Source organism: Mytilus edulis, chromosome 5 (assembly GCF_963676685.1).
Source record: "Mytilus edulis chromosome 5, xbMytEdul2.2, whole genome shotgun sequence".
Classification (NCBI taxonomy): Eukaryota; Metazoa; Mollusca; class Bivalvia; order Mytilida; family Mytilidae; genus Mytilus; species Mytilus edulis.
In genome coordinates, this window is record NC_092348.1 from 46,205,352 (window position 1) to 46,224,718 (window position 19,367).

Genomic DNA, 19,367 nt, shown 5'->3' on the forward strand with positions numbered 1-19,367 from the left:
AATACATGATACTTTTATCGTAAGTAAGTAAGTATGAATAAGTTAAAAAAAAAAAAAAAAAAAAAAAAAAAAAAGAGCCTCTCTTTACAATTGAATTTTTGAAAAAAAGCACAAGCGTCATAATTTGTACTTATATGAACTTAAGTTTCTATCGTATCTAGCGTACATAATTTCATCCTGCAATAATATCCTGCAATTTTATCCTACAATCGACCTTTCTAATACACACATACGGATGGCAAATACCATTAACAGATTATCATTTACATGTACCTTGCAGTTGTAACGTTTATTTGACGAGCTTTATAAACAGAGAGAACAGCGAGGCTTCTCGTATGAACTAAATATATTATGTTTTATTCCATTTTGATACAGGATACTTGTATCGTTAGTAAAGTATAAATAAGTTTAAAAAAAACTATCTAGGATTCCAAATTGAACTATTACTTAAACAGAAAGTGTTTAGTTTTAAACATATTTATTTTATAGTGGATTGGGAAACAAGTTCAGCAACTTATATTAATCCCTTTCCACTTTGCAGGTGTGAGTGCTGCCTTGTAGCGGCATTAGCCTGCTCTTTTTCGATATCTACAAGGGTGTCTTTAACGTGCAAGAGATATTGCTCTCTCTTAACACGGGTCAGCCATTTATCGTACCCTTCCGACGGACTACCATCGTTTCCTCAAGACCATACTCGCAAAAAGGTGTCAAGGGAGAGCCGAAAAACCACTACAACACGGCTCTCTTAGAAACTGTTTGATCGCACCAGGAGACTATAAATTGTTTACACTTTACGGATACTGTATATCATGTAATGACCGGTTTTGTTAATTTGATATTTGTTTTGGTAAACGGGAGATAATCCTATTAGTATTATGTTCCATCGAACATTACATCTGAACATCTGACATGCTTTATAAGTTAAGAAGTTGTGTTGGTTTTTTTTCTTTACTGAGGAATAATTCATATATATACCGAAACCGTATTCAATTAATGAATGGCGTCGACAGGGACAGATAGTTCAGGAGTACATGAAGAAATACATTCAATTCCCAGGTAACATTTCTCATTTCTAGCCTAACAAATCTGACATTCAAGGTTACGTTTCTCAGACCCAACTTGATATTACTCAGACCCAACTCTGATTCCTTTCACGAATTTGACTATATTTTTTGGACCTTTTGGATTATACATGTAGCTCTTCATCTTTTATATAAGCTTTGGATTTCAAATATTTCGGCCACGAGCATCACTGAAGAGACATGTTTTGTCGAAATGCGCATCTGGTGCAACAAAATTAGTACCGTTGATTTTATTACTACCACTGGGTCGATGCCTCTCCTGGTGGACTATAAGTCCCCGAGGGTATCACCAGCCCAGTAGCCAGTACTTCGGTACTGGCATGAAAATACGGATTTTTTTGTGTTATTAAAATTTGCTGTTACAAAATATTATAAATTATAAATTAAGGAATGTATCTCCCTCATGCAAAGCTCTGATTCCTTTCACGAATTTGACTATATTTTTTGGACCTTTTGGATTATAGCTCTTCATCTTTTATATAAGCTTTGGATTTCAAATATTTCGGCCACGAGCATCACTGAAGAGACATGTTTTGTATAAATGCGCATCTGGTGCAACAAAATTAGTACCGTTGATTTTATTGATATTACTCAGTTCCTCAAAGTTTACTTCTCTCATTCCAGGTTAGATATTAGATCTATTAGAGAAATGTCAAATTGCAATCGGGAAAATTTAAGAAGGGGAAAAATCAAATAGGAAATAAGAAGTGTCAGGGTTAAATTAAAAATATTTTACAACAGCATGTCCATTCTGGTCTTTTAAGCGTATAATTTATTGTTTTTAAATTAACAGGTAAAGTATTCTGAGCGTGCTGTCACTACAAGCATTATTTTATAATTTTAGTTTCCTTTGTATAATTTGGAGTTTAGTATGACGTCCATTATCACTGAACTATATATATATATATATATATAACTCGTCTAAACATCAACCCAACAATGTTAGATCTGTAAATTTGCTTTCGCAAATTTTTGGTTCTTCCCTCGCCGGGATTCGAACCCATGCTACTGTGATATCGTTACACCAAATCGCCTGCACTGCAGCCGTCCCGCTAGACCACACGACCACCTGGGCTCTTAAAAAAGAGCTTTCGCTGGCCGTGTGTTACCTTTCCACGTCAGTTTTAATCTAGCGGCGTACTGCAGTACATGATATATAAGGCATGAATATGTTATTGTTACAGATCAGCTAAATTATCTATAGTAATTAAAGGATCCTACAAATTAATGTAAGATACAGTCACAGAAAATAATTATATTTATAAGTACGTCTGAGTGAGTGACAACCCTACAACAGATGTATCCATCGGATCGCCATCAATGATGGTGATACATGGCTGTGTACATAATGTATATACAACTCGTCTAAACATCAACCCAACAATGTTAGATCTGTAAATTTGCTTTCGCAAATTTTTGGTTCTTCCCTCGCCGGGATTCGAACCCATGCTACTGGGATATCGTGACACCAAATCGCCTGCACTGCAGCCGTCCCGCTAGACCACACGACCACCTGGGCTCTTAAAAAAGAGCTTTCGCTGGCCGTGTGTTACCTTTCCACGTCAGTTTTAATCTAGCGGCGTACTGCAGTACATGCTATATAAGGCATGAAGATGTTATTGTTACAGATCAGCTAAATTATCTATAGTAATTATATATATACTAGTAAAAAAGTGATGCATTGAAACCGTTTTTATCTTTTAATAATTTTCTTATATATATATATATATATATATCTTTTAATAATTTTCTTATATATATATATATATATATATATCTTTTAATAATTTTCTTATATATATATATATATATATCTTTTAATAATTTTCTTATATATATATATATATATATATATATATATCTTTTAATAATTTTCTTATATATATATATATATATATATATATATATATATATATATATATATATAAGAAAATTATTAAAAGATAAAAACGGTTTCAATGCACCACTTTTTTACTAGTACTTTCACTGCTTCCGCAGATCTTCAGGTAATGTGACTTGTATATAAATAAAACAATTGATTGACGTTAACAATAGTATGACGTTAACAAATACAAGGGAGACTACTAATGTCATTTTAAGACTTTAAAATGTTACGTTAAAATTAGAATATCATTTAGGTAGCAAAACACAGTTAGGAGTTTAGTTTCGCATTTTGGCCCCGGTGGATTTTTCAAATAGGAAAGTTATTGTGTAATAAAATTCATTTTTAGACAGATGAGTGCTAATTTAGCCTTCAAAGATGGTTTATAATTGCATCAAGATTATTTTTTACATGTTTTATGGGCTGTTTTCTGTTTGACAATCCGTATTTTCATAGCTAGACCGGCCATCGGTCCAGAAATTAATGTACTGTTTACAAACACTCTTTTTCTACACGAAGTTTTTGACGCAATTTTACAAAAAAATGAGACGAAAGACATATGATTTTCATTGGATTTGCTGAATGATATATGTACACAGTTTCAGAAAAGGTATTACTTCAAGCGATTGAAATTCTACTTTTAGCCAAATTTTTGGGAAATATGTGACATCTTTCCCCCCCCTTTTTGCAATATTTTATAACAAATAAATGCTGATTGTTGCCATGGATACACCAAAAAGAAATTATATTTTACCATTTTATATACTGGATATAAAATCTATGGAAGATTCTGATTACATACATATGCCCATATATGACACAAACAGTAAGCTTGATATTGCAAGAAAGCAATGAAAAGGGGATGGTAAAATTCATAAGGGCAAACTTAAGTATTTTTTCCTAACTGTTTATTGCTACCTTATCATTTAATCCCGGGTTGAGAATGTTTATGAATAATTCTTCCTTCTTCCTCCGGAGAAAATCATTTTGACGATTGACCATATACAATGGAAATATTTTAAATCGTCCATTAGAACAACGATGGAAATGGTCGTTTGCCCTGATGAGTGTTAAATCTTCATGGTTGGTTTGCTGTCTATGTAAAGTCATTCTAGTCCGCAGTTCATTTTTTGTCTCTCCAACATAGAATTCCTCACAATTTGAACATATGAGAGAATAGATGACGTTTGAACTTTTACAAGACATATTTTGCCTCACAGTAAAATGCTTTCCATTTTTGAAATAAATTGAACTTTCTTCTATTAAATTTGGACAAGTCATACATCGTTTATCGGTACATTTTTTTACAATTGGCACAGTATCATTAAAGTCAAATTTTGAAGATGTTAAATATCGTTTCAGACTTTTCGACTGTCTTTTGCTGTTGATAATCTTCTTTTTCTGTAAGACCTTGTCCATTCTTTCACTTTTGTGTAAATTTGTTTCAATTTGTCGCATGAAACTAAAAATGTCATAATCTCGCGGATTATAAGTTGTGACAAACGGAATAATTTTGTTTAAATTGTTCGATGATTCCTCGGTAGTTTCGGATCGCCGTGATTCTGTAACAATTGGTCCTTTTGTCAGTGCCTTTTGAATTCCGTAATTTATTACTTGTTCCGGGTAGTGTTGCTTCTTTAAATACGCTTTTAATTCTTCCAGTCTTATATTGCGTAATATGTCTGTACTTGTAATAGTGATTATTCTTGACGCTAGATTAAAAGGTATATTTAAGGAGGTAGACCTAGGTTAAGGGAAATAACTCTTAAAATCATTAGAACGTTTGTGTCAACCATTTTCAAAAATATATTCTAAGCTTCTAGGTTACATAGATTATTTTCAATCTGTTTCAGGTGAATGCTTAAAATACATTGATGAACTTGACTTTTACAAACGCTTAACTAATTTAAAGGGTTATTTCCCTGAACCAAGGTCTACCCCCTTAATTTAACATGTTTTGGATGGTTTGAGTAAAAATTTAAATACATATGTGTATCAGTGTCTTTTGAGAAGATATCTGTGACAATTTCATTGTCTTCCGTTATAATAACCAAAATATCCAAAAACGGCATTTCCCTGATATTTCTGTTAATAGTGAAATGAATATATGGATTTAAAGAATTTAAATCAGAATGAAAATCTGAGACAGATATATCCGAATTCCAAATTATAAAACAGTTGATTGACACATTAAATTCATCCATTGACTGGGACAATTTACATGAACGTTTGTCTGTAACGACCACTGTTCACAACGTACCTATATATATATATATATATATACAAGTCTAAATTGAAAACTACGTTCAATATATATATAATGTCTAAAAATAGCAACAATCAACATTCAATCTATTTAAGCGTGGATCAGTTTGTGAAAATAAACTGATACAGTTACTGAATTAAAATTATATAAATGTCTAAGAATTTTAACTTAAACACACTAATTAATACATTAAAAATTTCTATTAGATGTTAAATAAAAATACGCAATATTTCGCTAAACAAATAAGCTTCATCAGGCGTGTGCATCTCTCAAGGTGAAATCGGATGCATGACAAAAAAATATTTTTGTAGCTTAATCTATACAAGAGTTGAGGAAAAGTGTAACATATTGATTGATGTTGCATGATATATGTTTGTAGCTACAACTACATGAAGTTGGAATAAAAGTTTAACACATTTATAGATGTTCGATTAATTGTATGAATTTCTATAAATTAATTTGTATGATTTCAAGATAATTATGGTTTTGATTTGTTTTTAAATCTTTTTTCGTCTCTCTCATTGAGTCCATCAGGTTCAAGAGTTCGTAACTGGTGCATCCAAAATCTCTCTCTTTTTTGTCTTCCTTGTGTATCCCAATTTTGATTTTTCTCAATGATTTGAAATGTGACGTTTTCAAAATCATGTCCTGCTCTTAAAAGGTGTCTTGTAATTGGGCAGTTCCTTTCTTTTGTATAAAATGACCGATGGTTATTTAGTCGGATGTTAAATGGTGTTTCTGTTTCACCAACATATTATATTTTGCAAGTTCCACACGTTAGAACATAAATGCAATTTTGCGTTTTGCAATTTGATGTTATGAATATGTTGTATTTTTTCTTTGTGACTGTGCTGACGAATTGGGTATATATATATATATATTTGTTTAGGGCCAGCTGAAGGACGCCTCGGGGTGCGGGAGTTTCTCGCTGCATTGAAGACCTATTGGTGACCTTCTGCTGTTGTCTGTTCTATGGTCGGTTTGTTGTCTCTTTGACACTTCCCCATTTTCATTCTCAATTTTATTACTTTATAAGGTTTTGTTTATTTTAACATTTTGCTTCCAATTAGAATGAAATTCAAAACAGGGTGGCTGTGGCCATTGATTGACACATTAAATTCATCCATTGACTGGGACAATTTACATGAACGTTTGTCTGTAACGACCACTGTTCACAACGTACCTACGATAGACATTTAAACTGTTGGGTCACCAAAGGTTTCTTAACGCCTTTAATTATAAAATAATTCAAGAAATTAATCAGGAATAACCGTTATGTTTTGATTTATATAATTGATATAAATCAAAACATCGTGTTATTTCTGATTAGTTTTTCGAATTACTTATTAAGGTGTTGAGAACCTTTGGTGACCCCATAGTTTAAGTGTCTTTAAAAAGTACATAGTGAGCTGAGGTCGTTACATACAAAGGTTCACCTAAATTGTCCCAGTCAATGGATGAATTTAATGTGTCAATCAATGGCCACAGCCACACTGTTTTGAATTTCATTCTATATTTTTATTACCTGCTGTACGAGTATCATAATAATGAAGTGTTTTCTCTAGACTGCTTTATAGAAGCGCTTAAATGTACATTTGTTATCCAACTGGTCTAGAGTTCTTGTCATATATTCATGTTACTGTCATTTTACTGTTGTACAGGATAAGATCGAAGGTCTAGAACGGGGAAAGGGTCATTTCTGTATTCTTTAAATTTTTAGGCCATTTTGTTCATTATACTTATTTTTTTTATATTTCTGTGCCCATTATCTTATTTAAAGAAAAGGTTGACTTATTTTTCTCTCTTTTGCTTATATATGATCTTGGCCTTTTTTACACCATGTTTCAATTATTCTATATATTCTGTATACCCCACCTAGAACCTCAGCTATGTGTTATCGATGGCATTTCTTTAATTATCTTTGTTAAAGTAATGCACACTTTTCAATGACTCAAGGCGAAATAAACCTTGACCAATTGACCGATAGATATCCTACCACCCCAACCAGTATGATTTGATCCAGTTATTCGGGTTTTCGTCTCACCAAAGTATATCGACCAACTCCTTTTATCAATATACATGTTCCGGACCACTAGAGTATTTGGACCATTTATATGCGTACATACGCATTAGGTGCGGGTTATTGTATAATATGAACGTTAAACAGGTATTGCGTAGTCTTAATGCACGACCCTCAAAGGTGTCATAAATTAAGAGTTTCTAAAACATGTCTATGCCTTTACCAACTGTGCTTCATGTACGATCGAAACTATTGATAAGATAAAGTGCTTAAAATTTACTCTAGATAGCGCAATCAAACCAACAAATATACCAAGATTAATACAATTTGTAACACAATTTAAGGATTACAGTTAACAAATCGTACCGACTTCGTTTCAGAGAACGAGCTGTGTGTGTTATTGAAGTCTGAATTTATTTGAAAAATGCCTAAATTTTAATATTGTCCGGTTTATTTTTAACCTAACGAGTATAATATATACTATTCTACTACCATTTATTTTTGGCATTGCATAAGTCATGTCTTCTCTGACTGTTCATGACGTTAAAAGACTAAATCTCTGGGATGTGTTTTAGTTGATTTTAGTCTCTGTTGCATGATTTTTTATTATTAATTGTTTTTGGCTTTCAACTAGCTGTCAGTAACTGCGAGTACTCTCAAATCGTATTTTCTTGTTAATTCGACCTGGTGATTATATTGCTTTTTTGTTTTTTTATATTAATATGGATCTTGTCTATATACCAGCTTTGATTATTTGGAATATCTGCTAATTTTCACTTCTTCGTAAAGTAAATCTTCACAATTTTAGCATTTTAGTTAAATTTTAGACGGTTTCCGTTTAAATGAAAGTGGCCGCCTTCGTGTTCATCCTCAACCTTTATATATGTTATGTATTATCATCAAATACAACTTATATTTCAATATTATGAATGAACACGAATGCGGCCACATTTAAGACGGAAACCGTCTAAAATTTAACTAAAATGCTAAAATTGTGAAGATTTCAGTAATTTAGCATGGTTTGTTTATGCTAGTACCCGATATATGTGCATTGTATTGTAAAAAACAGCCCATATTTTATGTAGTAGAAGCATTCTACTTTCCAGTTAATAGCTAACAGATCACATTTTCACGATTTTGTAAAACTGCTATATTTTGGGGCCAAAAAGGGGTCTTACTGAACCTATTTCTTGACGTACCTTTAAAACTGGGAGGATTCTGATGATACATAGGTACATTATTATTAATCATTTAATTTATATTCGTTTTTTGTCTGAAATGATTGAGATTATTTAAATCATCTTAATTCAGTAATCTTAAATGTATGCTCATTTGTATTCTTGTTAATATTATTACGTTATCTCGTAAATGACCTTCATGTGTCAAATAAAGTTGTTGTTGTTATTGTAATTTTCTGATTGGTCGATGTCAAGGTCATTTCCAGATCGTTTCGCTTTGGTGTTACAAACTGCTACACGTGCTTTGATTTACCTCAAATTGCTACAATAAAAATTGAGATTAAAACTTTAACAACTGTTTTCTATAGGACGGCATTATTTAACTTCCAAAGTCGCATATTTTTGTAAAATATTAAGACTGAACCTGTGACGTATATTACACCGTAATTGTTTTTGATTCACAATGACTTTTCGATTTCCGGTACAGAAAAAAATACAACTTTTTTCGATGTTTCTATTTATGGTTTTTCACATTTAAACACTCGTAAAGTGTTCTTGAATCATTTCTATGCTGATCCTTCAGCAACTTGATGTTGGTAAACGATTTTCCCATGAAAATGATGTGAACAGAAATCGCATGATACGATAAAAAGGTAACGACAAACGAGACTCGAGAAACGTTTACGTTTTCAACAAGTTGAAGTTACAAACAAGTTTTTCTATTCCTACTATTACAGTTAATCAAAGTTTAAATAAAAGTTTTTTTTATTATGATATTAGTAATGGAAGACAGTTGAACCGTAATCAAGATATTTTAAATTAATTCAGTTATAATTTGATACGTTAATAAAATTGAGAATGAAAATGGGGAATGTGTCAAATAGACAATAACCTAATCTAAGAGCAGAATGTTACCAATGGATCTTCAATGCAGGGAGAAACTCCCACACCCAAAGGTTTGCTTTCACTGGCCATGGCCCCTTAACATAGTAACAAAATTGTATACTATTTCAGTTATAATGGACATCATACTAAAATCAGAAGTATACACAAGAAATTAAAATTTTAAAAAAATGTACAAAACAATTATGAAAAATAAATATGATATACAGCAACAATCACCGCATTAGTGGGTCCTCACTATAAAATAAAATTGAGAATGGAAATGGGGAATGTGTCAAAGAGACAACAGCCCGACCAAATAAAAAACAACAGCAGAGGGTCACCAACAGGTCTTCAATGTAGCGAGAAATTCCCGCACCCGGAGGCGTCCTTCAGCTGGCCCCTAAACAAATATATACTAGTCCAGTGAACGCCATACTAATTTCCAAATTGTACACAAGAAACTAAAATTAAAATAATACAAGACTAACAAAGGCCAGAGGCTCCTGACTTGGGACAGGCGCAAAAATGCGGCGGGGTTATGTACAGTTACATACAGAATGTGGCGGCTTAAACATCTTAACTGGCACAAAACTCTCCTCTAACATGTGCATAATCTCAGACATTAAATCTTTATATATAAATTGAAAATAAATTTTGAAAGTGGTAGGATTGCATAGTGTTAACATTCCTGTACAATCATTATTTGATACTTTAGAAATAGCTGAGAACAATGCCTGAGATAAATATTTTCACTAATTCTTTACACTATTCATCTGAACTTGGCCAATTTTGCCTTTGGGTTTTTGATTAACTGCCTATAGCACCCTTGGTTCTTTGATTTGATTGAGTTAAGCCTTCCAATTGATATTTTATCGTGTGTTTATATTCTATGTTGTGATGATATGCTATTGTTTCAGAAAAAGGGAGAAGGTTTGGTACCATTAAGACGTTTAATCCCGCTGCAAATGTTTGCACCTGTCCTAAGTCAGGAATCGGATGTACAGTAGTTGTCGTTTGTTTATGTAATCGTTTTTCTATATAGATTACACCGTTGGTTTTCCCGTTTGAATGGTTTTACACTTGTTATTTGGATGGAGAGTTGTCTTATTGGCACTCACACCACATCTTCTTATATATATGACAATATACGTCCGATATTCCCGTGCTTGTATTTCCTATCATGATTTTCTTGATAGAGGGTTGCTGCTCACAAGGAAGCTATTAAACCAAGATTTCGAAATGTTGAAGTTGATTTGATTTAATTTTTTTTTCTAATTCAGCAATGGTTTGAGATTTTGGTAGCAATTGTTGTCACATTTGTCAAGTTAAGTACTAATTCATTAAGTATAGACACTTGTTGATCGTATATCAACATAAGACGTAGACAAATATTAAATAAAGGCAACAGGAGTATACTGCTGTTCAAAACTCATAAATTGACTTGACAAAAACAGTCACTTCCATACACGTATACTCCTTTGAGTATAACGTCCGATAACGGGGGGGGGGGGGGGGGGGTCTCAAAACATCTTTAAACTATTATACATAAAAGTGCATTACAATAAAAGACATTTGTTTCTGTATAAAGTAACAAAATTCAGACACAGTAAAAAGCACCCGAATATTAAAGTTGAAATCCGCCCTTCGTAAATGTTACGAACGCCATCACATGTTGGTTGACCGTTATGCAATAACCGTTTCACAAATGATATCGGATATGTTCCTTACGTCGTAACTACAATCCCATTCCCTTTCATGAATGTGACCTACCGAATTAGACTATTTACTGGATTTGTTATAACATAAGCAATACGACGGGTGCCACATGTGAAGCAGAATATGCTTACTCTTCCGACGAACCTGAGATTACCCCTAGTTTTTGGTGGGGTTCGTGTTGCTTATTCTTTAGTTTTCCTTGTTGTGTCATGTGTTCTATTGTTTGTCTGTTTGTGTTCTTTCATTTTAAGCCAGGCGTTGTCAGTTTATTTTCGATTTATGAGTTTGACTGTCCCTCTGGTATCTTTCGTCCCTCTTTTCTACTAAGACCTGATTTTGCCACGACCGCACAACGATTGTTTTGAACTTGTTCAAAGTTGGCCACGCTCATCACAATCATGAAGACTTTACCACGACCGTACTACGACCTTACTGCGATCTGCACGATCGCACTACGATCGTCAAAATTTTCATTTTTTTACAGATCGTAGTGCGATCGTGGCATAGTGGGACTGCGGTATTATTGAGTTTTCTATATAAATTGTTATTTCCATGAATCAGAACAATTACAAAATCTGATGAATATACACAACATCAACATGTTGCTTGAAAAAAACACCACATGACCAAGACACACCTCATTCTAAGGTCAGATAGCCACTATGAAATAATTTACCGCATGTTTGATTTCGTTCGTGTTTTCAATGAAACTAAAAAATTACAAATTCTAAGAAAAACGATTATTTGATTTCAACATATACCTCGAACGCAGTCACATTTAAATAATAAAGCTTGTTATTTACCTTTTATAAATAGAAGTGTATAACAAGTAAATAAAATGTTGACAAAATCCATATTTCCTGTAAATGGGATGTAAATAAGAAAAGATTCGTATACTTGGAGCATATTGTTTATTAAAAACAAGTCTTCTCCTGATCTTAAATCATGCAAAAGTAGAAATTTTCGTGATTCTTAAGTAAATTTCCAATTGTGAACTTTCCATTCCTAAGTAGCAACATTCCAGCAGCACCTGCATACGGGGTATATAACTCCCAATTGATACGATATTCCCGTGCTTACATTTCCTATCATGATTTTCTTGATAGAGGGTTGCTGCTCACAAGGAAGCTATTAAAACAAGAGTTCCAAATGGTGAAGTTGAAATCATCCCTTCGTAAATTTTACGGACGCCATCACAAGTTGGTTGACCGTTATGGAATAACCGATTCACAAATGATATCGGATATGTTACTTACGTCGTAACTACAATCCCTTTCCTTTTCATGAATGTGAGCTACCGAATTAGACTATTTACCGGATTTGATATGTGGAGCAGGATCTGCTTACCCATCCGGAGCACCTGAGATCACCCCTAGTTTTTAGTGGGGTTCGTGTTGTTTATTCTTTAGTTTTCTATGTTGTGTCATGTGTACTATTGTTTGTCTTTTTCATTTTTAGCCATAGCGTTGTCAGTTAATTTTAGATTTCTGAGTTTGACTGTCCCTTTGGTATCTTTCGTCTCTCTTTTTTAACAAGGATCTATATTATCAGAATTTAAATCAATACCAAATAATACAAATATGCCAAGAAACAATCAAAATGATTGCAAGCTCATATTTTATATAATTGATTAATATATATACAATTTCTTTGTTAATTCCAGCAAATTCAGCCGTTCGAACATAATGAAATTAAGTGTTAGAATGTACTGTTTTCGTGGGCGGAATCAATTTGCGACAATTACAGTTTTGAAAAGGTTTCAGTTCCGACACTCTTTGTTTTTCTGATTAATTGCGCTAATAAATGGAAACAATTAATCCACATTTACCTGTAGATCTTTGACCTATATCATACATAATGATTAATATATCAACTTTGTATTAAACTGAACATGTACACTTAAAAATAAAAATAAAAAAATGAATTGTTCAGCAATAGAATAGTTTTGTGCCAAGCTTTTTACCGATGTATCTTGAACAGTTATTTTGAGTGGGGAATAGGACCATATTCACGAACCTTATACTCAAAAACTAGAAAGACATATTTTGATAACAGCATACAAACAAAAAGCAACCGATGTGTTACCAGAGCGCCCTTCTCAAATAATTATTTCAGATCTCTTCAAAATTTAACAAGAACATAAGAAATGAAATATATATGTTATATAAGGAAGGAAACTGCATCAATCTCAACCAAAAATTCACGCCGAATTTCACAGAATTCTTAATGATGATGGTGTTGTAACACACAGAGCAGAGATGAAGACTGGATTTTGTGTAGTGATTAACATGTTACAAGAGACCAATTACCGTAGATATAAGCAGTTATAGGTCACCTTAAGGCCTTTAACACTGAACGAAACCTCATATCGTATAGTAAGCTATAAAAGGCCTCGATGGCATGATGTGTATACTTTGTACACATTGTCACCCTAAAAAAATATTGCATCGCGATACATTTAGTCACAGGATTCCTCTGTCTTCATTTTTGAAAAATGGTTTTAGGATAAATCCTAACTATTCTTCTGCCTGTCAATACTTTCATTTTGGCATTGCACAAGTCATGTCTTCCTTGAATGTCCATGGCGTTAAAACACTAAATCAAAATGCATCTGTTCCCAGTTTTTTAGAGTTTGACGTCGCGCAAAAAAAACATTTTAACTTAGCAACGTAATTTCTTACCCTGTAATTCTTGCCCTTAATCAACAAAATTATCTATGGGCGCTTAAGTCTAAACGTCGTGCAAGAAACATGTATTGTACAGAATAATTTGCAGTGCAAAACAAGCAGATTGAATATTTTTGATATTATTACTCCATGATTTTGACACTGTAGAGACTAATACTTAAACCAGTTTGGCAAAAAATATCATCAATACATGTATATACCTCCTCATTTATTTTATTGTATTTAATCTGAACTAAGTTAAACTATTTTGAAGGAATTTTACTTTTAATTCATGGATTTTGGCTTGTTCTTTTTTCATTTTGTATTCTTGACGAATGAAACTATTTCCCATACATCAAAGCATTACACCAGAGAGTAACTTTTTTATACATAAATGTTGAATGCACCATATTGCGAACACGAAAGCTATAAGTCTCATTTTGTGTGATGTCACAATCGTGAAACAAAGGTTTGTGTATACGTCAATTAGGCTCAGAAACCAATGTATATCGTAAGTTTTACATAAGATTTGAAACGATAGACCGGTGCATAAATAGTTAGTCGAGCTCGCGTTGAGTGAGAAAATGTTCTGAATTAATTCAACAGCGACCAGCATATACCTGCCATCAACACAAATTATAAAAATGACCAAAAATTTAAATAGACCAGAAGACAACACCAAAATGATAAAGGAGACTCCTAACTGAGCACAGGCCAATTTACATGTTGCGTACCGAAACAAGTTATATCAAATCTTTATTTTCTAAAAAAAAAAAACGTGTAATAAAAAGGCAACCAAAGGAATGAGAAATAATAAAAAAATAATTGAAATGGACTTGTAGTGATAGTAAGACTATAATAGATGAAAAAATTCGAACAAAATCAAGCAGCAAATAACAACAAAATTAATCATCCCTCAATGACACAACAACTCCATACTTATTATTTTATACAGGTATTTATATGAAGTGTTATTGTGTTATTTTTAATTCTGTTTTTTCACACACACACACACGCGTACACATCATTAAGTAAATATCTGAATTGACTTACATTATATCCAGTCAATACATTTTTGATTTGAATATACATCGAATATGAATATGGTCAATGCATTGCCAGACAAATTTATATAAAATATAAAATAACACTAGTTGACATCGTTAAGTAATTGCATGCCAATTTAAATACATTTTTTAGTTTTAGTAAAAATTACAAATTGAATTATGATTTACGAAAAAGGTTTTCTACTTTGTGCCATTTGAAAGTTGATCATCGTGTATTACTATTAAGGTAACATATTGGATGTCGAGTCAATGATGATAACAACACTTCTTGTAAAGAAATGTGTGAACCATCCTAGTGTTTGTTATTTTGTATATGTGTAAGGAAAATGTTAGGACACTATGGAAATGTTCGAAACATCACACTGTTTGCTTTTTCTACCTGATTTCCGAGTTCAAAGTTTAATTCAAAAAGGGTACTAAACAAAGATGCCGGTCTTAAAATTTTTTACACCTAGCACGTTTTCGTCTACCTCAGAATCATAGGTGGTGTTCGTTTCAAATAGTTGGAAGTCCAAATCAATAAGATGTTAAAGAGCTCTTAAAAGCGAAAATTCCGAACAGTTTTGCTGAATACGGCTGAAATAAACAATGGCGTTGAGTAAACAAACATCTTATTATTTTGAACAGTATTTAATAAACAGTTAACTTACATAAAAGAAAAAAAAACAATGCTATTTCATGTCGTCACAAAGTGCTAACATAAATTAAACACTGGTAATCATAAGACAATGACCTTGCTTTTATCCATATCACATGTATCAGGCAATAAAATAAATCATATTTTTCAGTTTTATTATAAATTACAAATGGATTTTGATTTAAGATAAGGGTATTCGTCTGTGTGCCATTTGAAAGTTGATCATCGTATATTACTATTAAGAGTCAATGATGATAACAACACTTCTTGTTAAGAAATGTTTGAAACATCCTAGTGTTAGTTATTTTGTATATGTGTAAGGAACATGTTTTGACACTGCAGACATGTTTGAAACATCACACTGTTTGCTATTTCTATCTCAGTAAGGAACAAGATTTAAAAACTGTGGAAATTGTCCGCGCTAACTAGAAATCATTACCTTAATTAATCAATTTAGCCTACGTATATCTCCTGATATTGTAACACAAAGCAAGTATATCGACAGCTTACAAGTACGTAAAGCTCGTAAACTCAGGTAGTCATCGCCAGACTGAGAAGTTAATATAGAATAGAAATATGCGTTTTATTATTTTGTTACCTTGTTATTTTCTAGCAATTGTATCACGTAGATATTCACATTTTCATTTTGTTCGTTGCACATGTTTTACATGACGATCAGTTAATATGGATAGTTATCAAAGCTACCAGGATTATAATTTAGTACGCCAGACGCGCGTTTCGTCTACATAAGACTCATCAGTGACGCTCATATCAAAATATTTATAAAGCCAAACAAGTTCAAAGTTGAAGAGCATTGAGGATCCAAAATTCCAAAAAGTTGTGCCAAATACGAAATTACACAATTCATTGTAGATGAATATTTTGGAATTGATTAATCGTTATAAGGATACGTACAGACATCTCTCAACAAACTCTGAAATAATCACATTTAAGGTAAATGGTTATTGATTAGATATTTGCTATTGATTATTATAATATTCCAATTAAGCAGGTCTCAAATAGATATTTTACCTGCTTTAAGATATTTAAACTAATTGAAAATCATTTTTAAATAGGACCCTTTGTGAGATGATTATTCCAATATTTAGTTATATACCTCCCTCATATGGTTTTTGACTATTGAAGACATTGCATTGGGTCAACAGCTTTTTAAGTATTCATAAACTATTTGCTTGAAAATAAATAAAAACAGGGCTTCGGACGTAATATTTTGTTTTAATTAAATATGCTTAAGTTTAAGTAAACGGAATATTTCATTCATATGTAACATATTAAAAAGTTTGAACGAATATCGCCAAAGCAAACTGTTATTGGTTTTGCTTAAAGAACTTATCGTCTTTACATCTGCAAATACTGACTACATTAATTGATTTAACTAAGTAAGTAGTTTATTGTCAATAAAAGAGAGGCAAAAGGTACCTTAGGGACATTCAAACTCATAAGTAGAGAATAAAATGACAATGCCATGGCTTAAAAAGAAAAACAGACAAACAACAGTACACAAAACACAACATACAAAACTAAAGAATGAGCAACACGAACCCCACCAAAACAGGTGGTGCTCTCAGGTGCTCTGGAAGGGTAAGCAGATCATGCTCCTCATGTGGCATCCGTCGTGTTATACAAACCCGGTAATAAGTCTGTTTCGGTAGGTCATATTCGGGTAAAAGGGGACGGGATTGTAGTTTGGAACATATCCGCTATCATCTGTGATGGCGTCCGTAAAATTTACAAAAGTGTGATAAACTATAAATCCAAAAATAATATGGCAAAGTTTATAAATTATTTGATGATAAATATGATGCACAAGTCTGTCTTTTTTGTCAGCTATAAAACATTAAATTTATTACATTCGTTTTTAAATAACATTCGTCTTAAAGTTTAAACGGAAAATTTGGAAGCCAAAGATTTATAAGAACTTTAATACACGAGAACCTATGTGACAGAAGAGAGGTCTTTAAACTCGTAAGTCAATTAAAAATGACAACGCCATTGCAAAAAGAAAGAAACTTTGAAATCCTTTGTAAATGGTTTTTGTTCACATAAATCAGGGTTAATGTAGTTAAAAGATGTCCCAATCTAGTAAACCGGTTAAGAAAAGACCAACCAATTAAACAAGCACTTAAATATCTCGAAAATTTTAAAAGACCGAAACTTGATTCCTCAACAGGGTAAGCATGAATCACATGACACACGATTCAACACTCTGTCAAAATGACATAATCGGGAAAATGACACTGCATAACAGCCTCCTGACTTGGGTTAGGCACATCCAGATTGTTACTGGTTTAAACAGTTTTGCTGCGCTCAAACCATCCCCTAACCTGGGGAAGTGGTGTAACAGTACATGATAACAACAAACTATAACAAGAAGTAATTGAATCAGGATGCTGTTACGAAGTCTCCCAAACAAAGCTCCCATAACTCGTCATTCGTATGGTCCCATATTCATTTCATTTGAAAAAAAGGGCTATTCGACTCTTAGCTGATGAAAATGGAAAGTGCTCTCGCTTGCTTTGTAGATTAATTCATTTACTAGAATAGCCTCGTGCATCAATGAACAAATTTTACCACACACGTGAGGTCACAAGTTATGAAGTAGTATATATCGTTTAACGTTGTTGTTTACGAAACTCCAGAAGATTCGACTATTTATAGATAAAAGTTACCTGTGAACCAATATCATGAATATGCATGATTTATGACCAGGCAAAATCTAACTGCTAAAATAGAGAGGACAAATCTGATACTCTACGGGATTAAAGGACATTTACTAGGTTTGGATTGTCATAACCAATTAATAAACTTTGATTATTCACGTCTCGTAATATCTTCCAATCAGGTAGCAAGAAAAATTCACGCACTGACTGTCCATCGTGCAATTCCTAATATCGACTCCTAGGAGTCGATAACAAGAATATATATGGCTTAGGGGTGGGGATCTCCACCATTTACGAGTATTCAAAAAGGAGGGGGTGGTGGTGACCCCCAGGTACTTTACCTGCATTTCATTTGATTTGTTTTATTGTCCCATACAAGAATATATCTGGTTTAGGGGTGGTGATGTTGACCGTTTACAAGTTTTCAAACAAAAGGGGATGGGGTGACCCCCTAGGGACTTCCCATGTATTACATTTCATTTGTTTTATTGTCACCTACAAGAATATATATTGTTTAGGGATGGGGATCTGGACCGTTTACAAGATAATAGCACATTCTCAGATTGAACGGGGTGGGTGTGACCCCCAGGAACTTCCCTTTAATTTTATTTGATTAGTTTTATTGTCCCATACAAGAATATATATGGTTTAGGGTGGGGATGTTGACCGTTTAAATGTTTTCCAACAAGAGGGGGTAGGGTGACCCAATAGGGACTTCCCTTTTATTTCATTTCAATTCTTTTATTGTCCCCTACAAGAATATATATGGTTTAGGGTGGGGATGTTGACCGCTTACAAGTTTTCAAGCAAGAGGGGGTGGGGAGACCCCCTCGGGACTTTCCTTTTATTTCATTTCATTTGTTTTATTGTCCCCTACAAGAATAAATATGGTTTAGGGGCGGGGATCTGGACCGTTTACAAGATAATAGCACATTCTCAAATTGAACGGGGTGGGGTGACCCCCAGGAACTTCCCTTTAATTTCATTTGATTAGTTTTATTGTCCCATACAAGAATATATATGGTTTAGGGGTGGGGATCTGGACTGTTTACAAGTTTTCAAACCAGAGGGGTGGGTGACCCCCTCGGGACTTCCCTTTTATTTCATTTTATTTGTTCTATTGTCCCCATCAAGAATATATATGGTTTAGGGGTGGGGATCTGGACCGTTTACAAGATAATAGCACATTCTCAAATTGAACGGGGTGGGGATGACCCCCGGGGACTTCCCTTTAATTTAATTTAATTTGTTTTATCGTCCCTTTCAGAATATATATGGCTTAGGGGT